This window comes from Taeniopygia guttata, chromosome 12 (assembly GCF_048771995.1).
Source record: "Taeniopygia guttata chromosome 12, bTaeGut7.mat, whole genome shotgun sequence".
NCBI classification, from domain to species: domain Eukaryota; kingdom Metazoa; phylum Chordata; class Aves; order Passeriformes; family Estrildidae; genus Taeniopygia; species Taeniopygia guttata.
In genome coordinates this window covers 11,922,906-11,947,905 of record NC_133037.1, presented here as the reverse complement: position 1 = coordinate 11,947,905, position 25,000 = coordinate 11,922,906, and the positions used below count along the sequence as shown (strand labels likewise).

Genomic DNA, 25,000 nt, shown 5'->3' with positions numbered 1-25,000 from the left:
GCTACACTCTGCTTTACGGCAATAGAAGACAAATTGCTAAGTAATGAATCTATTAAAACTGTTTCAAAGTTGGAATCTATTTACCTGTTTACTTTGTGCAAATGGGAATTGCAGCCACCTGACCTTCCCTTCTGTGTGTGACATGCTAAAGCTGGGCTCCAACAGGTCTGAACCCAGGCAGAGAAAACACGGGGTAGGAATGCAGCCTTGGTTTGTGCAAGAGTTACTTGGGTTTAGTGGCGAGACATCCTCAGGGGATCAGTCACTGATCATCCTTTGAGATTTTATCTCTACTGTAAATCCCAGGGAATTCTGGAGTTCTGTTTCAGTGCTGACTCAAGAAAAGGGCATTTCAATGAGTCACATAATTTTCAGCAAGTTTAAGGAAGGAAATTCTCCTCCTCCCTGTTTGCAGACTGTGTGGTTTGGATCCACCCCAGGGTGCAGTTTAAGTACACATGGTTTCACTCCAGGCAAGCAGTAAGTCCTGGTGTAAGACCTAGGTAACTTTTCTATTTTTCAATTTAAAAAGTTAGAGTCAGAACTGGCATTAAAACATTCTTCCAGATGCAGTAGATGGTTGTTGGGGGGAGGAAGCCTAAAAAGGTAATAAATATATCTGCTGCTCTTTATAGGACATTGCTGGTAGCACTTAATGTGTTACAAGTTTGTCTTGAATTCCTTTCTTCCAACACCAGTGCAGAGTGCTCTTCCTTAGATCCTGAATGAGTTTATTTCCAAGTAATGATACAGGTAAAAGGTGGTGATAAAGTTTGCTGATTTTAAAGGCTCTGTGTCAATATTCCTGGCTCACTAGGTGTGATATTCAAGGCATTTGGTGTTTCTCTTGCAAGTGTAGCAGCCACAGCTGGCTGGCAGCTTTTCTGTTGCAGAACCTGACTAGAATCCAACTGTAGCTGGCCATTGTAAGAGACATTTATTGCTCTTTTTTTTTTTTTTTTTTTTTCCCATTTTGTAATTATTGCATTGGCAAGTATGCAAAGACATAGCCTGCAGCAATTTCACAGTCATGTTCTAATTGCACTTACAGCCTGGGGTTGGCCAGGTGTTGGTGTGCCTGTGCTACGTGTTGCAGCACTAGTACATCCTTCCCCTGAAGACTTCTCTGAACTGTAATTCTTCTTTAGAAGAATAATGTCCCAGCCAATCATAAATAAATAAATATTATCATATTGTAAATATTAACATTAAATATTAATAATCTCCCTTGTTATTACTTTACATTATTGCCTTTGCAGCAAGTGAGGGTGTACCTTAGCACATCATGTCCCTGTTCAGGACGATGTTTAGTAGACAAATACCAAAAAAATTTTGGTGTCTTACATGGTGTGTCTTATTTAAAATGTAGAGAGAATGTTAAAAAGTAATTTACCCCACACTGATGTTTCTTCCAGTAATTGAAAAACAAATACTGGAATAATTCCATCTGAATGAGCACTTCTGGGATGTTTCTTTGATGAGAACTGAATTGCTTTGTCAGATGTGTAGGATGTTGCATCTCCTTGGAATGTGAGTCTGTGAGAAGTCCCTGCTACTTGCATGCCTGCCTTAGATGGGCAGGGAAATGTATCTGGGAAATCTTTGTTGTAAGATTGTCAGGATGGAAGATGAGCCACAGTATTGGCAGAGATAATCCTCAGCTGAGGCACCTCAGTTCTGCTCGTGTGCATGTGGACTCATTAACAGTGGTGTTCATTTGGTTCATTTAATGCAAATTGTTTCCAGTTCCCATGAAATACATTTCACTAGAGATTATTCAAATATGGTAAGTTTTCAGATGTAAAATAGAGAACAATAATTGCATATTTAGTCATATTCTGCAGCTGTGTGGCTTAATGTTTTAATTTCTTGGACTTAAGTAAGACCTCAGTGTGATCCTGCTAGCTCAGACACTTCATAAGAAAACTGCTTTAGATTTAAAAATTCGTTAGATTTTGAGCACATTTTGGAGTTCTTCGGTCCTTTTGGTTGTGAAGATACTCTGAAAATATCAGGTTCTAACTGTGTGATGTGAAGGCTGCTGCCTGCAACCTCTGAAGTGCGAGTTTGGGAAGCAGTGGATTTGTCCTGATGAGTGTGGCCATAGGTGTCCATACCCCAGGTGTGAGCAGCCATCTCCACTGCAGAGAAAGAGGAAGATGACTCAGGGCAGAGTCACATCCTGTTAGCCCTGGCTGGGGACATCTCCACTCTTCCTGCTTCTCACTAATGAAAGCTGAAAAGCCATAAAAAGAAGCTGACTGAAATGTGAGAAAGGCCTTCCTTGGGCAATCTGTGGCTGCCCAGTCCTGCATGCAGTATCTCACCTGCTCAAAGGCAGCTCAGGCTCAGCACTGTGTTTATGGAGCTCTCAGGGTGAGGTGGCCTCTTTCCATGGGTGATGGCTGCAGACCCAGGCACATGTAATGGCCTTGCTTCCCTCCAGCTGAGAGCCCTGTGCTGCTCTCTGCAGTCCCAGGCTGAGGTGGTTTGCTGTGGTGTGGATTGTGCTTCACAGGTGATTGCACCTCAGTGTCTGCCAGTGTCCAGAGCGGGAGAGAGCTGAGCCCAGCAGTGGCTGTACCATCTGAGGAGGCTGTGCACGCCCACCAGTGAAGAGCAGCATCTGGCTCCTGCTCTCAGTGTGCTGTGCCTGCCTCGTGGGCTTTCAGCTGGAGTTAACGTGCGTGTTAACAGATGGACTTGGGTTGGATATTGGGAATAAATTCTTCCCTGTGAGGGTGGTGAGGCCTTGGCACAAATAGTCCAGAGAAGCTGTGGATGTCCCATCCCTGGAAGTATTTGAGGCCAGGCTGGATGAGGCTTTGAGCCACTGGTCTAATGGCTGGTGTCCCTGCCCATGGCAGGAGGGTGAAATGAAATTATCTTTAAGGTCCCTTTCAGTCCAAACTGTGCAATGATTCTGGGACAGGTCAGCTCAGCTGATCAGAGCAGGTGCCCGTTACACAAGGTTGTGGGTTTGATCCCTGTATGGGTCATTCCATCTCCTTGTGGGTCCCTTCCAACTCAGAATATTCTGTGCTCAGTTTCTGTTTTAGAGTGCACATTCAATGAACCAGCAAAGCTGTGTTTGCATGGCTTCCTGAATCAAATTATCATGGAACAGAGCAAGAAACTCCACTTATCCATACATTCTGTTTTAGTGGGATAAAGCTTTGTGCCTCTCAGTACATTTTTAACAGGATAGAGATTTAGGTAAAGGTATTTTAAGCTTTTAAAATGCAATGTGTTAGAAGAGTGAACTTGGAGTTGTCATTTGTAATGTGTACTGTGTGCACAGATCTCTGCTGAGGAATCTTAGTGTGAAAGATGGTGTTTAAAAACCTTCCCCAAATATATTGGCTGCCTCCCAATAACTTTTAAACTGGCATTGAAGCTGGAGAGGATTTTTTTTCTTCTGTTTCGGTGCTGTGTTGCTTAATGCATGCAAAACTGACTTGTTTGAGCAAGGGTATTTCACTAACAGCTTGAGACTCAAATCACAAATTTCAAATACATTTCAAAACCTGTTTTGTGGTGGGAAATACTTCCCCTACAGCCTTCCTGGGGGTGTCCTTGCTGGTAGTTGCTGCTTCTGTTTTTCCTCAGATATGTCAGGGTGGTTTTGCTGAAATAAATTGTCATCCTCAGAGCATAGAGGCCCTGGTGGCTGTGTTGTCTCTGAGCATGTCCCCCCTGCAGCCCCAAGCTGGGTGTTGGGTTGTTTTGGTTTCCTGGACAATGAGCTGGTGGCCTGGGAAGCCTGACCTGGCCTGTATCAGCACGAGGGGTGGCTGGAGCCTGCAGGAGGAAGCTCCAGGTGTCTTGAGAGGAAGGAAATGAGGGGAAAAGAGTGTGTTTTGGGGAACATTCCCACGCAATGCAAGGGAGAGGCATGGGCTAGGGGGCACATCAGGAAGGGAAGGGTCAAATGGGTCTGGCAAGGATGTTCTGGGTTTTACCACAGAAGGAAAAAGTACTCTTCCAGCCTTGAAAGAGCATCCTCATCCTCTGCTGGTGTCTGCTGCCTGCCTCCCTGAGCCAGCGTGGTGGTGGAGAGCCCCCAGAGCTGCTGCCTGGGGCAGGGGGAGCTGCCCTGTGTGACCCTGGGGCAGCGAGAGGGAAGGTGCTGATTAATGGTTAACACACTGTGCAGGAGAGGGGCCTCACAGACAATGTCTGCCTTCCTGCCCTATGCCTGAACCTCATGGGAAGCCTGCTCCATTCTTATCCCCTTCCTGGCACTGACCCACGGGTCTGCTGTGACCTGAGGCTTCCTGCCACCCCTGCAGGGCACCTTCCACCATAAGAACCAGGTCCATGGGCTTCCCTTGTCCCGAATGCAGAAGATTTCTCCTGCCTGTTGCAACAGAGAGGTGACCTGGAGCTGTGTTTGCAGCATTAGGCAGGAGAACAATAAAATAGCTGCCAGGGGATTTTAAGTGGAGACACCCTTCTGGTGACTAAGGTGTCCAGGAAGCAGTCTTTGGTCTGAGCAGTCACAGCTGCAGGAAGCATGGTGGGATGGGACTTGTTGGAGATCTGGTTGCAGAATGCAGCTGGGTACGCTGCCATGGGGGCACAGTGCCACTGCAGGGTGGGCAGAGCCCCCGGTGAGAGCAGCTCTGCTGGCCCCAGTGCCAGGCCTTGTGTAGGGCACAGTCGAGGGTGCACCTGAGCCTGCCTGCATCAGGAGAAGGTAAGAGCTGGGAACATCTTCTCTGCTGTAGCAAGGATGCCAGTGGTGCCAGCACATCCCCTGCGTGGTCTGGCTCTTGCCTTGGCTAAACTGTGTACTGTGAGTGAGGTGCCTTTGATGCATCTGTTGCCTCATTCGTTGTCTCATCCATGGAGCTTGGCTTGAGCCATCCCTATGGCTGAGAGACAAAGATCCTTTTAAAACATAAAAGAATCTTTGTTCTAGTTTTGTTTTGTCTAATTCTCACTTGTGTATAACGATGTACATAATCTATATGGAAAAAATTATCTCCACTTAAATGTTTTTTTCTCTGTACACATGCCAGGGGAAAATGCTTCATCGGTACTTCCTACAGTCCTGCAGACCCAGACAATGCACTTCTCAGTACTGTTTCAATCTACAATTGCTGACAAATAAAATTGTTTGTCAATTTTACCAGAAGCAGATGTCAACTTTCTAGACTTAAAGCAAAACCCACAAACCAACAAAGCCCCCAAAAGAAAAGGAAAAAACCCCTTTAGACTCAGTGTGTGGCCTAAAGGCAGCCATCCCTGTGCCTGTGCTGCTAATTGGGCCCTGCCTGTCAGCCTCATTAGCCCTTGGGCTTTTGGGCACTGCTGAGAAGGAACAGCCCCGTTACAGGGCACTGGAAGAGTTTGTTCATGATGTCTCTCTGTGGGAAGAAAAATTCAGTTCACACCCTGTAAGTCCAAACTATAAGGTAAAAATAATCCCTTTCTATTCTCTCCTAAACAGAACTGCTCCTGGAAAGCAGAAACAAACCCTAGTAATTGCTCTATGTCCCTGGAGTCCCTAACAGAGCATCTGCAGACATGACAGGAACAAGACCTGCTCCGGATCCCTGCAGTTTTCCGCAACGGCAGAGATCAGTTCATGCGTTACTGTGTCAGTGCTCTGTGTGTGCTCAGTGCTGTGGCACTGCAAAGAAGATGACTTTATTTTCCTGCTGCAAAGAGGTTGAAATCTTAACATCCTCAACATATGGAAGGAGAGTTTTCTCTGACTGTCAAAAATCTCATAAAATGTAAGCTGGGGGGAGAGGGGAGGCCACGTGCATGCTCAATGTTCAAGAAAAGCCTATTTGTGCTCAGTGTAATGACAATATTTTTCAGTTGCAACTCTCCTGTGCAGAAGTTTAATCTTCCTACTGTGGACAGAGTGAGAGCAATGAGAGCTACATCACTTTTAATATGGCCAGTTTTCTAAGAACAAAAGAAATCTGTGTCAAATATGTGATCTGGGTCGCTTTTGCACTTTTTTTTTTTTGGTCTGTGGTTCTATTTATGCCCTGGCCAGTTCTTACACTCCCCAGCCTTGTAAGAAAGTAGATGTGGTTGCTAACTTTAAGAGGAAAGAGACTGCCTAGATCTGATCTGAGCACCATTGCCTTTGTTTATGTAAACAGTGACATCATCTTCTATTGCAGAATGGGAACCCTGAACAGTTACAGGAGAGCAAATTTAGGAATTGTCCTTATGAGACAAGTGTGATTCATCTTCAAGTGTGTATATTTAAGAAAGATGCTGTATCCTGAGTCAGATAAGTTCTGTGACTCTGACTTTACTCCAGTTCAAACTGTCATATATTAGTAAAAATTAATAACTTTTTTGTTTCCTTTTAAAGTATTTGAAAAGTGGTGCTTGCAGCCTGCTGGGGCGTGTGAAGAGCAGCAGAGCTGGCTTTTTTGTCCCCTTTCAGTTTCTCCTGAAATCTGCCTTTGCACTCTCCAAAAGCCTTTTGTAAGTGGTGCCTGACTCATCCAATGATGGTTAGGGCTGCCTTGTTCCTGGGATTCAGTGTCAGTCATCCAGGGGATGGTGTTCAAGGTGCTCAAGGCATTGTTGAACTGCCAGTAAAGCACTCCGTTTCCTACTGGGGGAGTTTGCTGAAGTGTGTTAGAAAATACCCCACAGCCAGGTTCAGTCTCTTCTCCATCACACAGTGTGGGGAAATGTGCATCCTTTTTGGCCAGAGCTGAAAAAGCAAAACCATGCAGAGCAGTATGGCTGAGTCGCTGCCAGGGGTGAACATCTGCTCTACAGCTTGTCATTCAGCCCTTAAAGACTGTTCTGTGAGCAGCCAAGAGCACTGGCCTGGCTGGTTCTTGCATCTGTTTTGTACCTGAATGGGAAATCACTCTCTCCAAAGGGGATGGTTGCAGATTGGCAGGCTCCACCTCTGTGCCAGCTGCACGTGTGCAGCAATGCATGGACCTGGCTGCTGGAGAGAGAAAACCCTGGTTTCTCCTCACTTGGATTTTCTGTGCCATATTTACTGAAAATAATTGCTCCTGTAGTGAATTACCATGAGGGAAGTAGACAAAAGCTCCCCATTTCCTAGCACCTGCCTTGCTGCAGGGACATGTCTCTGTGCCTCTTCTTGCTGTCAGGAAGTGACTACATCTGTGCTGGTCAGGCAGGGACAGAAGGCTGAAAGTTCTTTGGGTTGCCTTTGTTTGTTTGTTTGTCTGTTTGTTTAACAAATTAACACGAGTTTAGCAAGCATTGGTGATTGTTTCCAGCGAGTTTGCTTTCAAACTTGGCCTCATGTCATGGGAAAGGCTGGGGTTAAGTGCTGTTGGACATTGGGAGGTGCCATGGTCCAGTGTCCTCCAGCTGTGTCCTAAACCAGAGAACCTTCTGTCCTCTCTGAATTGTTTCCTCAGTGAATGAAGGCAGATGTTGCATTATACCAGGGGCAGAACAGCCCCTGTATAATATATATATATTTCCCCAACCTTCCTGGTCTAGTAGCTGTTGCCACTTTTCCTTGGCTTTGGGCCAGGGCTGGCTCAGCAAACCCTTGGGTCAGATTCCCGATTTCTCTCATCTGAAGCCGCCTTTTCCAGCGCTGGGAGCAGGGGAAGCGCTGCTGGAGCCGCCCATCAGCCTGGGCTGGCCCTGGAAAGGCTCCGGTGCTGCTCTGGGGGAGGTGTCCAGCTTGCTTTTCATGGCTCCTGCCAGGTTTCACTTGCTCTAACGCCTGAGTTTCACACTTAAACCTGAGGAAGATCACAGCTGAAGGCGTTCTGTCTTTCCAGCTCCCTGTGGGAGGGGGAGCTCCCTGATGGCACTTTGTGCTTTGTTTTGAGCTTACCAAGAGTTTTCACCCTCATAAAAGCAGATGAACCCAGCTGGCAGCAGGGCAGAAGTGAGATGGTTTGGGGCATCTCACCATCATACACCAGTTCCTCACTGGGGCCAAATTACAGCAGTGCCCCAAACAGATCCTCACTATGTCCACACTGGTGTGGGTTTGCCCACGCTGAGGGCTGCTGACCTGGCTGATGTGCAGGACAAGAAGCAGTTTTCACTCCTCCTGCTTCCTGGAATGTGAGGAAATTTGGAGCAGTCTGGGAGAAGCTGATCCTCATTTGGAGAAGACTTTGGGTGCCACCTTCATGTGACGATTCTCAGGAGTATCCTTGAGATACCATTTATCCAGAAGATCTGCTGTGCCTGGTAACTTTAGGAATGTGTGTTTCTTGCATGGTCTTATATGATCCTGGTGAGCCATCTGGAAATTTCATCCTATGATTACTCCAGGATCTGGAAGACTTTTTGTAACTACTAATCCCAGAAACAGATTTTTCCTTCATCCTGTCTGTCAACACAGCCTTTAACTTATTTTTATGGGCTTCAGCACATGTTTGAAGCATCACTGCTTTAGGATACAATTTATTTTTTCCAGAGTATCTCAGTGCTTCTTATATCTACTTATAGCACTTTCTGAGGAACAGCTGTTTGGTGGGTATTTATTAGGATCCTCTGTGTCTTCAAAACTTGACACATCTCTGCACACCTAGAACAGGAATCAGTGTGACTTAGCATGCCATGAGTATGAGGTCCTAGGAAATTATGCTTTGCGGTGCCACATATTTTGCCACAAAAAAATTGAGTAATGTTTTCATTGGTAAGATGTGATAAATATTTCATTAAAAATATTGATGCAATTAAAGCAAGGAGGGTAAAGCAAAAAGACTAAGATAACTGGTGCCATGCTAGATTATGGATATTTTGCCCCTTTTTATTGTGTCCTACCCTCTGGCTCTTGTTCACCCATCAAAATACCTTGTGGAGAAGTTTGCTGTATGTGTCTTAACTTCTCTGTGGAGGGAGTGGGATATGGCAGGCAGGAATCCTGTGTGCAGGAAAAGCTGTTTAATAGAGTGCCACCAGCGTTGGGGGAGTTTGGGAAGGTCTGTGTGGTCATCTTGCCTGGAACCATGGCCCTGTGTTCCTTCTGGAGCATAAGGCTGGAGGCAGAGGTTGAGAGAAGCTGCCTGGAGGAGCCTGCAGGACGCATTTCCCATGGCTGGAGCATGGCAGAGTGATGGAGAAGCAGGAGGAGTCTGTGTGTGTGCACAGCCCCAGGGAGGGGCTCGCTGCAGGTTTGCTGTTTGCCCTGGAGCACACAGGCTCCTCGGGCACTTGCAGAGCTTCGTGTGAAGCCCCTCTGCAAGTCAGCAGCGATGCAGGGACAGCTGCCTCCTTTCTCTCTCTTGGTAAGGAAGGATTCTCAGAAATGGTTTTTATATTTCTTGGGAACAACAGAAAAGCTTGACTTAATTGCTGTTCTAAATGTATGCCTATGGCTTCTGAAAGGCCCAGCAGGATATAAAACCACCAGTTACCAGTTCTGATTTTTGCCAGAACTTCAAAGTGTTTCCTTTTATGCAGTAATCTTAAAACTAGTCCAAGAAAACACTCGCACTATTACTTAGATATTCCAGTTGTGCCACCAATATGGAAACTTAAATTATTATATTTCCCACAGGCAAAGCTTCCGTCGTTAGTTAAACTTGATGGTCTTCTGCTTGCTTGTAGGGAAGATACAGCTCCTTTCTATGGTCTGAAAAATGGTTGCAGCTCAAAGCTGAGCCAAGAGTGATGATTGGTCCTAAAAAAATAGGACCTTAATATAGTAACCAAAGTCCTATTAGACTTTAAATGTTTTTTAATCATAGTCATATCCTTCTCTGGAAAAGAAGTTTCACATGCACCAGCCAGTACTCATTTAATAAACGTTTTGTTATTTTACTGTTTGGGATTACAATTCCTATCTTTATCACTTGTGCATCATGCCCAAACTTTATAGAGATAAAAGCCTGTGTACCTCCAGTGATCAAATGCAAAATTAGTCAGGTTGGACTCAGTCCTATCCTCTAAGTCTTAGTCACTTCTTGAAAGCTTTGTAAGCTTGGTTCACCTGCCTGTGCCAGTGTGGCCCTGTGTGGTCTGGCAATGTGTTTATCTTGTGAGCAAGGCCATTGCACAGGATTCATCCATGTGTGCTCAACAAGCCATGGCTGCTCTGCTCCAGAGATTATAATTAAATAATATCAATAAATCATGAAATTGAAAAGGACATGGGGTTTTTTTTTGTCAGGTTGTATTGGGACTTTCTTGGTAAGTGCAGTTATGTGGGCAGAGTCTGAGGTGTTTCTTTTTTCTGCTGGAGTGACCTCAGAGTAGCACTTGACCTTGCAGTCAGCCAAGGCAGGTTTGTCCCTTGGCTGCTGGGCCCAGGAGAGCCCCAGCAGATGCACCAGGCCCTGGTCAGGAGGAAGTCCTGGAATGCCAAACAACAGCCACCAGGGCCAGCAGAGCCCCATCATACTCAAAGTAGTTTTGATGACTATGGGATGTGTGGTCAAAAATGAAGAGGTTGTTCAAGAATCGTTTAGATATAGAGAAATCCTCCTGTTTAAGCAAATATCCTGCTGAGTTTCTCCTGGAAAATAATTTGATGTGTAAAATTGTATCTTTTCCAGATTATGCAGGATGAGGTTTAAAAGAGAAGTGTTTAATTCTCCAAACTTAGAAAGCATGTGGGCCTCAAACTCTTTTCCCAGTTGGAAAATTTACTATTAAGAAAAGGAAATAGATTTTTATAAGCAATATTTAATTCAAGCATTTGGCTAATTCTCCTGCTGCAAAGCTTTAAGGTCAAATTCTGATTCATTGATGTGGATCTGGAATTAAAGGGATTAGGAGAGGAAGTGGACTCAGAAGTTAGGAAAACTTTAGTTTCTTGTTCACTTTTTCCTACTCATCAAATGTATTTTTGACCTATGTTTCTATTTTAAGTGTTTTAGGGAAACTTACTCCTACGTGTCTGCCTTTGCTCTTTTTCTGCCCATTGTCATCAGTTCTACCATGGGTGTGTTCCATTCTACTGTTGCAGAAAGGGATCTTGATCATTCTGGACATGACATTGTTGTACAAATGCTGGGAATTTCTACATTTATTCCATTCGGTTAGAGAATGGAAAATGGGTGGTTTATTATTCTTATTACTCATTAAAAGTATGTGTTAAAACAGTGCCCTGTTTCACAATGTGATGTTCTGCAGTAGCCCAGGGCCTGAGGGAAGCCACGGCCAGTACCTTCCTTTTGTTTCTACATGTACATGTATTCACAGAAGTGTGTGTTGTGTTCAGGATTCCTACAGGGATCACTTTGGGGATCCATCTGAAAGCTTTTCATCTGGCATTAAGGTCATTCTCCCTCTGGCTGTCCTTGCCATTTCTCTGTTGTGTGTGTGACCCTCAGCTCCTGTTGTCCACAATCCCACCCAGCTTTCAAAAACTTCCCATGTCCCATTGTGAGTACGCTCATTCATAGGTCTCAAGAGACCTGGCAGCCATCAATCCAGTGTCATTTTCAGTGTCCTGTAACACCATGTGTGATGGTTGTGAGTGCTTCTTGTTTTCTGTGGTCATAAAGCAGGAGGAGCCAGGTCTGCATCCCACCCTGGCTGTGGTGCTGTGAAGTTGTGATGGATGTACTGCTTTCATAAATGCAGCAAACAGCACTGCCAAACCCAGTGGTTTATCTGGGGCCATCCATGTGCTCTGGAAAAAATAGCTCATCCTGGGAGAAAAGAATAATGGGGGGTTTTCCTCAGTTTCCAGTAATTACTTTCAAAGTAATTATGTTGCTCAAAAGAAAGAGCTGCTGCTTGTCTTGTGAGAAAAAGGAGATGAGAACAAGGAGGTTAAATGTGACAACTCTTTGGGATGCCAGCCCTGCCAGTGCTCCAGAGAGGAGAGCACAGTGGTGATGAGCCAAATTCACCTTGGGGCCAGGAATTAGTCAGGTGGGAGATTCCCACTAGATTTTAGAGTGTTCTGGGAGGTCTCCTGGAATAGGGAGAAAAGAAGGGGCGTGGCAAAGCAGAGGACTGTATCATTTTTCTCACAGTTTTCACCATGTAATTCATGCTTTGCTCTGTAAAGCACTGTGATATAGTTTGTGTACATTATGTAAAATAAATTGTATTCTATTATATTGAAGAAATACAAATATAAAATAAAGACAAAGGATGGAGTAAAGTAGCTGTGTGGTAACTGGACCCCCAGTCCCCAGTTGCACTGGTTGTCCCATTCCCCAAGTCTGTGGTTGGAAGTCTCTGCCATCCCTGGAATTATTTAGGTGTTTTCCACATGATGATACAATGTTAAATATAGACTGTCCTGGATGAAAAGGGAAGCACAGATCAAATTCTGTCCCGTATCACTCTCCAGGAGAGCCTACCTCCACCATCCCCTGCTCTCCTGCTGTTTGTGGCATTGTGCAGCTCTTCCATCTCAGGAGTTTTAAGGAGCAATTTTTAACTGTTTCTTTAAAACTGAATTTTTAACTTCATTTCTTTGAAGTTGGGAAAGCTCTAATACATCTCCAGGCACAACTGGCACGTGGGCTCTTTAGGAGTAGTGCCTGCTGGTAATGGGACAGCATGTGGCAATTTATAATCTATGGAAAGCAAAACTCCAACTCTCCAGAGTTTGAGTGGGGAGGAGGCTGGGAGGGAGGTGAGGATGGCTGTACGCCCTTCAGATGGGCAACTTGCTATTGCAGAAGTTGGAATCTGGCAGAAAACTCCAAAGGGGAATCTTTTATGGAAGAAAGCTGTGTTTGTGAGCTGCCGGGCAGCAGGACGAGATCCTGCTTCTGCATTTCAGCGCCGAGGAGCGAGCGAGCCGCATCCCGGGGCACGGCAGGCGGCGGAGCGGGCTCGCAGCTCCGGGGCGGCGGAGGAAGGGCGGAATTCCCGCGGCTCCCGAGCCCCGCGGCTGCGGCCGAGCAGTCGGAGCCTCTCGGCCCTGCGAGGCTGCCAAGGAGGTCAGCGCGGGGGGCTCCCGGCACAAATCCTTCTGCTCGGTGGGAATTTCCCTCTTGAGCGACTGCTGCACTTTTTAACCCGAAGATTAATGGAAGGGGGCCGTGGAAAGGGTCGGAGTGCCGGAATTAGTTCATTAGTCTCCAAGCAAGCATGCAGGGCTGAGTCACTGGCGGCGCTTCCTGCGCTGATGCTCTGCCCGGAGCTCTCCCAGCGCTGGGAACTCGCGGGGCCCGATCACCGCATGCTGCGACTGCGGGCTGTTAATGCTATAAAATAAAACTAATCTAGATTAATGACACTGCACATGGTATTCGTCTATAATCCTGCTCCTTGGCCTCTTTCCCTCCCAACATAGCTCCCCATTGTTTTCTGGTTCTCTCTTAAGGTGTCCTTGACTTCCTTTGGGTTTCTGCATTTTTCCGAGGGCTGGGATGACAAAGCTGCCTGGTTGGCAGCAGTGCCTGCTCTGGCCGTTCACCTGGGACAGACCCATGTCTGTGTATGGGGAGGCATAAACAGCCAGTCAGAGCTGTCATTTGGCTTTGATGGGTCACCAGCAGTGCTGCCAGTGAGGTGCTGCAGCACGGCAGGATGGATGGCTGGAAATCTCCTGGTCATAGGATCATAGAATATCATATCTTGGAAGAGACTCAGTGGGCCCAGCTCCTGGCCCTGCACAGGACAACCTGACGACACCAGAAATGATGGTCCTGGTAGGAAATGCACACAGGATGTGTCTGTTTCCATGATGTTACAAAGGTTTGTTGCTACATCTGACAGAAATGGGTTGAAAATTAAATCCAGCCATGCAGGGAACCAGCCTGTGACTGCAACCGGTTCTTACTCTGAAACAGAGCATCTTGTCAAACCAGTTGTCTTCCTCACGTGGAAGTAGTGGTGTTTATGTGCAAACTTGTGTGCAGTTCTGGCTACAGCACTCTGGGATGAGACAGCCTCTCACTGCACTGCAAGGACCTGGAGGAAGAGCTGGAGAGCAGGGCCAAAATGCCAGACTTTTCATTCCTAGGACACATCTCTCACCTGCACTGCTGATGCGTGGCCAGGGAATAGAAGCCCCAACCACAGGTTCAGGCCTGGGGGGCTGAGGGCATCCAGGTGCCCCCTCCAGCTCATCCTCCACCACGGGATCCTGGCACAGGTTTGTTTTGCAGCAGGTCTGAGGGTTGAGCACAGAGGGAGGGTCCTGCAGCCTTCATGACTGAGTGTCATCGCCTGCCTGTGCAGCCACAGGAGGCTGGTGTCTGTCCCACTGCTCTGACTTTCCAGCTCTGGTGAATCTATTGCTGCCATAGGTGCTGGGAAATGAAAAGTTGTCAGCTTGACAGGGAAGCCTGTAGGATAAGGTCTGGTTACTGTCTGGAGCCTGTGGCAGCATTCCCAATGACTTGAGTGGGAGAACCAGGACCCTGATCCCTTGAGAAGATAAAGATCTAAGACTTACTAAATCTGGACAAAATCATCTGTACTTTTGTTTTGCTGTGAGTTGTTTCATGCAAGGAGATTTTTAATTTATCTTAATACCTCACAGAGGATTGTTGCACTTTCATGTGATGCCAGTGGGATCAGCATACCAGTGGATGCTCCGCTGGGATCCCAGGGTGCAGTGCCTGGAGGTCTCCAGCCCCCTCCACAGCAGCAGTGGATTATGGGCATCATTCAGCTATTTTCCTAAATGTTCTCAATTATTTTTTGCTGTAGTCACTTCCAGCAGGTGTTTTGAAATGTGGTGACCATTTTTTTTTTCTCCAGCCTTTGTTTTTCTTCCCTGTTCACCTGTTTGAACACTGTTGCCACAGGGAAAAGAATTCTGAGGGTTCAACAACTGGCTGGAATTTTTTTCCTTTTTATTCTTTGCCTTTTCTTTTTTTTTAATGACTGCATTTTTAAATGGCATGTTTATAAGTATGGACCTCATTTTCAAAACAAAGTGTTTTGAAACTAATTTTGCAAACAGCTGTTGCAAAGGCCAGCCCAGACTGGAGACCTTTCGCATCTGTATCTCTGACTGTGTCCCTGCGAAAGCTGTGTACAAGAGGGGCTCGTGACCCACACAGGGTAGTAAAACAGCTCTTTTGAACTCTTGGTCTGTCCTGATGTCCCCTCAAGCTCTTCCACCAGCTCAGACATCCCCAGTGCCACTCTTCCTGAAGAAAACATGCAATTTCTTAAGTGGTTTAAATACAGTAACCTGGGGAATCTGCATGTGGTGAAACAGACCCCGCTCACACCTGAGCCCCTTCCTCCTGCACCTGCTCCCTGCAGTCAGCAGCCTTGGGAAGTTGTGGCATTTACCAGCAAAACCAACACGTCTGTGGGTATGTTTTCAGTGGCACTTTGTGCATCTGCTTTAGATTGCTTTAAATTACAGCAAGGGGCCGGCTGTGTTTAAATGGACTCAGAGGTGAGACCAAAGAAATGAGGCTTAAAATTCAAAGCAATCCGACCTGCCCTGCCATGGCGTAATGGTCTGAGTAAGGCGCTGGCACGGAGCCATCTCCCTGACTCCTGGGAGAGATGCTTTAAAAGCTCCTCACATGGGCAGTTCAAATGATGTACACATGGGGAGAAAGAAAATAGTGTTTAATTGAAACTCTGTTCATGTATATGTGTTTTTAGGATAAACAAAACAGATTGGGCAAATATTTACTTCTGCCCCTACTGCTACAAAGCAAACTTTCCCACAGCTTTTGACAGAGATAATCTGTTTTTTAGCCATGATGGTGAATTTGTAATGACAAGGTTTCATTCTGAATGTTTCAGGATTTCCTGATTGGTTCTCATGCAATTATTTTGATTAACAATGAGGTTTTCAGACTAACTTGAAAGGGTCTTGGAGCCTTAGAAATAACCTGGCTCTTGGTTATTCCTCTCACTGGGATTATTTTCTGCAGCTTTCTAGCACTGGAATCAAATTCTTTGGAAATCAAAGCAAACTACATCTTAAAAATATTTCATATCTCTACCCCCCTCTGAGAAGGGTTTCTTTAAGTATAGAAAAATGCTTGTACCCATGTCAAAAAAAGAGAAAAACATAGAATTGGAATAAGAATGAAATCCAAATGTATTTTTTTAATGAAAATATGTATTTTTAATAAAAATATGAATGCTTTAGGTGGTCATTTCTGTGAGAAGGCAACATCTGAAAACAGAAACTGAGAACTATTCAGGGCATTTCTGATTAAGAAAGAAATGTCATCTCATACTAGAAATGTCTGGATGTTTCTCTTTCATTTATAAACATAGGAGGGAGCTTAAAGGATTAGGAAACATCCATTAATGCTGTTTACTCAGATTTCATTGTTCTGTTCTTATCACTTAGATTTTTTACCCTTTCTATAATATGATGTAGAAATCTCAGACTGGCTTTAGAGTGTGTATGCCAGCAGATCCCCTCCTCACTGCCTGTCTCTGCACTGTGGGTGATGGCATCTTTCTGCAGATGGGAACAGTCCTCAGGAGTTCCTATTCCCGGCAGAAAATGCCATCAGTGGCAAGTATCCTTCACTCAGAGCAGTGCATAATGTGCTTGGACCCAGTGCATCCTAGGCAGGGTCCAAATCAGCAGGGACTGCTCCTCCTTGAGCTGTCCCCACAGTGCCCACAGCACACTGGGCTCCTGCTCTCGGGTGGGTGAGAAATGAGACCTGGCTCCTGCTCACAAGAGATGTACGTGGAATAACCCCCCCTCTCTGTTTTCAGCTGGCAAGTCGGCAGCATTTAATGCAGCTGCTCCACAGTGCCACCCTGGCACTGCCACCCCCACTGAACTCTCGGGGAAGGTGGAAGGTAGATGTCAACCAGGTGAGCCTAAACATCTGCAATGTAACACTGCGAGATGTCTGCAGTGACAGGTCTTGCATTTACCATGTCCTAGATTAATTTGTCACCTTATAATAACTTAAATATAACGGTGGATTTAAGTGTCACAGTGGCGGAGCCCAGTGAGGATTGAGAGGGTGGTTTTGATACAAGCTGAGAAGGCTGTAAATGAAAAAAACCCAGTTTTTGCTATCTGTGAAAGTGAAGCTTTCTGAGTTCAAGCAGTTACCCAAGCAAACTGTCGAAGTTAAGCAAACATACTAGCTAAAGGTAAGTATGTGTAAGAGCGTATTTTCTTTCACACCACCAAAAGTGGAAACATAAGCAGTGTGTCTGATGTCATCTCCATACAGATGGGTTTGAAATGCTGGCTCTCATCTGAAACATCATTACTTTTACAGTGAACTTTTAAAAACTCTACTATTGCTGCTAATATTATGTGTATGTATTTTAGAAGTAATTTCCCTGGACTCCAATAAACTGTTCTAACAGAGTTTTGTTCTCTAAACAATTTTAACCCATGTTTTGCCTTTTGGGGAGTACTTTTGGCCCCCAGGCAACACAGAAGAAAAATTGCTGGCTAAGTAACACCAGATGCAGGAGAGACTGCTGGCCACTAGACAGCTCCCAGATGAGAAGGCCTTACAGGTTGAAATACAAATATGTTTTGTAATGAAAGCAGAAACCCTCTTTTACTTTAGGGCACAGGGACCAGCCGTGAAACACAGAAAGGTTTTTTGTTTGGGTTGCAGCAAGAGGCATCATTATCCATAATTACATTTTTCATACCTGAAATCAAAAGCCCCAAAGCTATCCTCTCTCCAAAGAAAGGTTTGGAAAATTATCTTAAATGTTGTTTTTTTGATGATCTCAGGGTTGAATGAAATGCTGCTGCAGCCCCTTGATAAGGTTGTCTACATGGGGATTATGTGTCAGCCACCACCTCATGCCCCATCAGTGGTGCAGCCTCAGAGATTCCACGTGTCACTGCAGTCACAGCTCCTGCTCTGTGGAAAAAGGCAAGGGGGCAGCTCTCTCCTCCCTCTCCCTCACTCAGGCTCCTATTATTGTGGTCAAAAGTCACCCTTTGCATAACTCACAGTGCCTGGGAGCTGAAGGGGTCTGGCTGTGGTATGCACCGATAATCCTTTGGGAATCACCTTTGGGATAGGAAAAGACTCTGCCAGGTGCACCCCCTCTGGAGGCGCTGGCTGAGGGTCATGTTATTTATATTGGGCTAAAATGCATTGGATTGACTGAAGGGTCTCAGCAAAGCCTGTACCTGGGCAGCTCACGAGTGAAGCCCAGCCACAGGGTGCAGGGTGGGACATGCTGGCATCAGAGCGTGGGTTATAGGAGCCTTGTGTTGGTTGTTTGCTGTGAGCACTTTGTCACCAGTAATGAGAACCTGCATGGGCTCCTGCAGATGCACAGGCTGGTGCACCAGAAAGGTCACAGAGGTTGAGCAGAGGTGGGCAGCAGCTGGGCTCAGCATGGGGAGCGCCAATGCACCTGGGTGGGTGAGCACAGGGCATTGCAACACTCTGGGTAGCAAACTTCCAACACAGTTTGGAGCTGCTGCCTTCCTGCTGGCTCCATGAAATGCTCTTGTCTCTGCCATGTGTGGCCTTTCCTGCGACCTCCTGCAGCCTACCCGCCTTGCACATCCCTCTTTGGAGGAAGATGGTAAGTTCACACCTCTCTCTCCCTTTCCTGTGACTTCCACCACAGCTGGGCAAGAGGGCAGCCTGTGTGTGGCAGCACACTGTACTGAGCCATGATTTTATGCCTTGCAAGTGGTGTTTGAAGAAGCCTTGCATGGGGCCAGATTTAGCTTCGTTTCTGGGAGGGGGAGGAGTCTACAACTTCCCATCTGCCAGACCTGAAGAGGCTGCAGAGGAATAGTGTGGTGGCTGAGGGTGAGTGACCCCAGGGCCAGGGATCAGGGACAAGACTCAGTGCCTTTAAACCCAGACAGTGTTTCCATTGCTCAAGAGTCACACAGCAGAGGAGTGCAAGAGGAACATGGAGGTCAGGGTTGCCATCATCATGTAACCATTTTAAACATCTTGCTGGAAAAAGCAGCAGTTGGAGTTCTGTCCTATACGTTTTGGTAGTACCATATACAGGGCCTAGGGCTGGTGTGAAGAGAGCTGGAAACTCAGTGGGCTGTGAGGGCAAAGCAAAGACAACTTCTTACCCATGCTCTTGCACAGGCATCTTGAGCTGGACCACAAAACCCCATCACCAGGAACCCCTCCCTCATCAAAGCAAGGAGGGAGGGACATGGGTGCCCAGGCATGGACATGGCCAGGATAGGGCTGGCTGGGGTTTCTTGGCAGCAGGGATGGGGCTGGGATTTTTAGGGGCCCTTTCCCAGGGTGCCCTTTCAGATCTGGGTATCTCCTCTGCCAGAAGCAATTTCCACCCCCTTCAATTTCCATGGGGCTTGGTGATATAGGGAAAAAAGTGCTGTCAAAGGTTTTCCCCTTCCCTTCCGAAATGTAAGCCCCTGGGGTCCCCCACAGGGATTTGGCAGCCACAGGAATGTGTGGGAATACACGAGAATTCAGGACAGGGCTTAGGAGTGTGTGTTGTTAGGAGGAATATCTCATTGAGAACTTCTTGGCATCACACTCTCCCCAAGTCCCAGAGCAAAATTGCCCATGCCAACCCCCCATATATCCTGGTTTCTCTCAGGTGCCCGTCCTTGTTCTCAGCAGCCTGAAACAAGGGTGTGCCCAGAGTCCCTGGCAAGGGATGAGCACAGTGCTGCAGTATTAGCTGATATTGTGCCTTTTAGGGCGTGAAGGAGTTAAACTTTTCAGATGGAAAGCGAACTGAAGATCAGCCTAGCAGCCTGGTGACCTCCCGCTGCTGGGACAGCAGCAGCCCCAGCCAAGCCCGGCAGTTCCATCCATCCATCCAGCGGCGCGGTGGGGCGGCGGCAGCAGCGGCGGTAGGTGCGGGGGGCGGCGGGGCTGCACCGTGCGGGACCTGCCGGGACCCCCGGGCTGGGGAGCGGTGGGACGGAGAGAGGGTCCGTGGGATGGAGGGAGGGCATGGATAGCTGCCCCTGTTCTGCTTTCAGAAAAGGAATTGTTCAAAGTGACCTTGTCCCGACACTGCACGGGGAATTGTGATTTCTTGCCTTTTGGGATACCCAGTCAGCAGATACCGAGAGTTTGGGAAAAGCAGAGTTTTGTTGTTGAACTCCTTGCATGCAGCAAGGGAGGGTTGCTGCACTGTGGGTTCATTTCTCCCTGATGGGGAAGGAATGACAGCTGCATTATTTAATTCTGTCCTCTGATGATGATCAGAGATTTACCAACAAATGCAAAAAGCAGCCAGACAGTTTACAGTTTCTAAATAATGAAAGATTTTTATATAAGTAGAAATTGGGGTTTTTTCCCCTTGAATAAAACATTGTGGTCTGATTCTAAGTAGTATAGCCTGTTGCACTGAACTGTCTCTGTGGCTCTTCAGTTTATTGAGCCATAGCAGATTCTCTGGTTAAAAGACAAAGTGTCAGTAATCTGAAAGTTTATTTTGCAGTAATAAAGTGGTATTGTTTTACCTAAGGAATTGCATAAACATTTATCATATAATTTACATTGTAATGTAATAATTTTATATGATATAATTCTCTTATTCAGAAAGCATGGCTAAATCAAGTCATGATAATTTCTGGTGAAGAAACAAGGCTTACTTAACACAGTTAAAAGAAAAACAGGAAGAACCACAGTCCTATAAAACTAAAACCAATGTAGTATTCTGTTCTCTTCATTGCAAGAATATCCTCAACGCTTATGGCATTTTATATTTTTCCTTAGAAAGAAATCAGAAGACATATTTCCCTAAAATTCGAGACTTTTTTAAAAACCAAAATACTCTTGGGATGGTGTTTGAAGGAGATTGCCAGGCTGCTCAGCGCTAGTTTCTGCCCAGGCGAATAGAAGTGCAGTCACAACATTTCAGTTAGAAAAGCCCAAATTGCTCTTTACTGGCCTCCCAGTTACTAGAACTTGATTCCCCCAAGGTACTTTCTGGCCAGAGATGACGCTCTTGATTACAGAAATGCAGGTCTCCTGGTAATTGGGTTTGATTTATTCTTCCGTATCACGGAGAACAAGTCAGTGTGATTCTTTGGAAGTATGAACTCTTCCAAATGCTAACGTGTGGGGAGAAAGAAAACAGCAATTTTTATTATCTTCTTAACAACAGCCCACAGGAATGTGCTTTGCAGTGAGTGCAGCTTAGAAGTTCCCCTGCCTCAGCTCTGGCCTTTCCTGAGGACTGCTGGCACAGCCAGGAACTCCTCTGCTGACTGGCCAAAAATCCATCAGGGGAAGCAATAATCGAAGAGGGGGGAAAGGAGGCCGTGGGATACATTAAGAGGGGAGCTCTAAAAAGTCATTAGTAGAAATGCAGTGGGGAGCCCCACTCCTGAGGGCACCCCAGAGACAGCCTGTGGCTGCTCAGTAAGATCCATGGGGGATCTGGAGCATCTCTTGGGGCCAGGCAGCACCTGATGTAGGTGACATTACATGGTTCCCTGGTGATTTGTCTCTTAGGACTGCTGGGAAGTGATGCTCTATGCTATGGCCTTTGTCATTGACTTAACGCCTTTCCTCAATGGTGGGATCTGCCCCTCTCTCTACAGTAGATGTCACACAGAAAATGTCCTAAGGCAGGTGGTAATTTGTCCGAGGGGAGCAGAACCTGCCCAGGCTGGTGAGGTTTATTCAGCAGGGACATGATACTGCTCTCATTCAAGCGGAGAATAAACTCCCATTGATGGTTTTCAATCACTGACGACTTTCTGTGGACTCTCGATTACCACTGCAGCCATGCCCAGAGTGTTCGACTGTGCGGGCGGGGGGTGCACAGCGTAGAGAAGACTGCTGTATCCTGTTTTTGTAAAGGGCTTTTCCTCTTAGTAGTTGTAGTGAAAACAAACATGTGGGAGAACAATGGGACATTTTTTTCTGTTTTCCTCTAGATTTTTAAATACAACAGAAAGCCTATTAGAATTAAATAAAGTGTGTTAACATAAAAGGGATTCCTATATGTTAATGAGGAAAATAAGCGTAACTACTTGAACATAGAATCACAAGCACAAAGGTCACTTGCCTTCTTGATCTCAGCCTGTGTTTTTGCAGTTGAAAGCCTATTCATTAAATACCTGTGAAAAAGGGTACTGGTAGAGAACAATGCCTGTGCCATAAAGTTGTTATCTGTAGCAGAGTTCACACCCCAGAGAAACACCCTTGCATGCTGCTGGGCACTCTGCAGGCTTTGGAGTTGGCAGCTCAGCAGGGACCAAAGGCGAATCTGCAGAAAGGATTTCCTTCCTTCAGATAAACGCAGAGGTATTGTATTTGTTGTGTCTAAAATATTTTTCAATGAGTAAACAAGGATAATTCTATTTGCTGCAAAAATGGAAGTAATATTAAGATGTTAATGCTTTCTAGGAGTAAAACTTGGAATCACTGTTCATAGGATGAATTGCTCTCAAGAAAACAGGAACTAGGATGAAATACAGTATGTGAGCGGGGACAACTGCCTTCAACTGTTCCCATTTAAATTACATGTGTTTAGAGAAAAATCTGACATTGATGCTTCCTTCTATATGAGAGGTGGAGTATCTAACTGTAAAAGATAGTTAAGGGTACAGTTAGCTGTTCACCAGGTCAAATTACTCCTGTTTGAGCATATATTTCCCTAGTGTGTGGCTGCCTAGCTGCACCTTTCTGCCATGAGTCACTTTTTCTCCTGGGAAGTGGAACCCTGCCTCTGACATTGCTCTCTCCATGCAGGTGCTGCAGCTCACGACCACATCTGGCCTTGACCTTCTCAGCAGTAGATCAGGATCCCGAAGTCCTTCACTACAAGGTGGGTTTCCTGTGCCATAGTCATCATCCTCCTTGCTGCTCTCCTTTTTCTTGTTGTCTTTTCTGAGTGGCAAATATCATACTGGATGCAGTTTCCAAGTGTGTTTATATGGAATGCGATTATTCATGCTACTGACAATGTCCAACACTCCTCTGACAGAGTAATTTGCACTTGACTTTTTAAAGATACAATATCCTGGGCTCTCCAGGTATCACAGATTTAGTTTCACTTTATCACAGGTTAGTAAACTGGTGTCACTGGTTTATTAAAAAAGGGCTCCTTGTCATTGTTGCTTGAAGTGCAGCTGTGTGTGGACACCCAAGGTGGGGACACCTTCCAGACCCCATACATCAGTGGGCAGGTGGGAAAGGCTGAGGAATATTGGTAGGACCAGATTTCATCCCACTGTGTTTTGTTTGTTTTGAGGTCAAAGTGCTTTGTGAAATCAATATTAATTTGAGGGATTATTTTAAGAATGGGAGAAAGGGATAAGGTTCTATAATATCAAAGTAGCACATTGAACATTATTTGGAGTGTAAGATTTTGGATTTATTTTGAAACAACGTATCCTTTCAAGAACTGTTTTGCTCTTATTCAGTTCTAACACATACTACAAAGTCAAAAAGAACAGTTTAGAAGCGCCTGAAACCAAGGGAAGCAGCTTTTTGCCATCGTTCTCCTGAGAACTGTATGCATCATGGTTTTGGCTCCAAGTCATAGTGATGCTAAATTTAAAAATCCTTTCAAAACAGGGCTCAACCTTTCTCACAACTCTCTTCATAAAAAGCTCAATGTTGAAGTGATAATGTTCAGAACAAAGAACATTTAGTATAAACATTTAGCTTGTACTAAATAAATTACACTTGGTCTTACAGTCACGTTACTGGTGACAGCTTGTACAGCCTGCACCCTTCCCCTGTAATTCACCAGAATGAAGCAAATATACATTGTTGGGAAAAATTTCTTGACTTTTGTCAAAGAGCCCAACTGCTGTCAGCAAACATATTGTGGGAATATGAATCTGGAAACAAACAGATCATTAGAGGGTGAGTTAAGGTTTTGAAATTTAATTCTAAACATGTTGAGTGACTGAACCAGAGATGTGCAATGCCAGAAAAACTGCGTACCAAAAGGTTTTTTTTCTTTAATGAAAGCTGGTATTTTTATTGAATACAAAGTACTTTGGGTGACAAAGATGGTTACGTATGGAAAATATTAAGTTTTGCTTGTTCTGGAGAATTATGAAGATTACTTGATTAGAAGTAACGTTGTGCCAATGCAAGTTTAACATTCTTTCCTTGTGGAAATTATTCATCCATTTACAGAACTTTATTAAAGTACAATAATTTTCCAATGTTAAAGAGAGAATGTATACAGAGGATCTCTGCTTGGATAGCAAATAGTGATTTGGGCTTTTGCAGTCACATCTCTGGTTGGATATTATCCATGCTTTGCCCTGTTACAACTGTACCAAGGGTTGAGAAAATGAAACAGCTTCCCCAGTCACAGCATCTTTTTTGGGAGAAGCCCAAGCTGAGGCTGTGGTACTGTCCAGCCTTCTCTGACTGCCAGAGTCACTTGGGTCAAGGACCATCAGGAAGGCAGGGAGCCAGAGGAGCTCTTTGCAGGCCTCATGAGAGGACTTGTAAATCATCTATGGAATCCTGAGAGGGCACAACTGTTCTCAGCCTTTTAGAGAAATACAGTCATGTCGGGGCAGGAAGGAGGAAGGGAGCCAGGCCCCATTCTCCAGCATGAGACTCTGCGTCCCTTGGGATGGACCAAGTGCCTGCGACCAGGCTTGGGCCTCTTCTGGGCTTTCATTCTTGTGACACATCTCGAAGGCCTCCCCCGTGTCTGGACACATCACTGTAGAACGGATATCCTCATCTGCCCCAGCCCCTGTTCTGCAGGGACAGCCACAAGGCGGTCTGTGTCCTTGTGTACTTTGGCAGATGCTGGAGTTTTGCTCGCTCAGGGAAAAGCTGCTTTGGTCTCTTCCCTTCCTATAGCCAGACAGCTACTGTCTTGGCCTCACTGCTCTCTGAAAGGCAGCCTGAGCTGCTCTACTGTATTTGAGAGGAGAAGGCTATGGTGAGGGAGCAGCAGGACATCTCCACTTCAGTGTGTACCATGAAGCCCATGCAGACGTGGAAAACTTCAAAACTGGCTCCTCTGTCAGGCACCTATCCCTGGAGCCCTTTCTTCAGGCAATAGCAGCTCTGCCATTAATGGTTACCTGCACAGGGTTAGTATAATGAAAAAAGAATATCCTTTGAGATTGTCAACCTTGTCTACCCTCTAGCACATTCAACTACATCCTGGATTTCCCTAAAATTCAAGGATTTGCTTCCTGTGATTTTTTTTGTATCCCACTGGCACCATTAACCTGAATACAAATAGGAAATTATAAGACATT

General features: G+C 45.7%; 1 protein-coding gene across 1 annotated transcript in view; it reads left to right on the top strand.

Moving 5' to 3' along the window:
• The window catches only part of SLMAP (sarcolemma associated protein), a 96,057-nt gene extending 85,013 nt beyond the window's left edge, over positions 1-11,044 (top strand). Inside the window, exon 25 of the mRNA XM_072935041.1 lies at positions 5,456-11,044. The gene's annotated coding sequence lies outside the window, so the exon portion shown is untranslated. The remainder of the gene's footprint in view (positions 1-5,455) is intronic.
• The last annotated feature ends 13,956 nt before the right edge of the window (positions 11,045-25,000 follow it).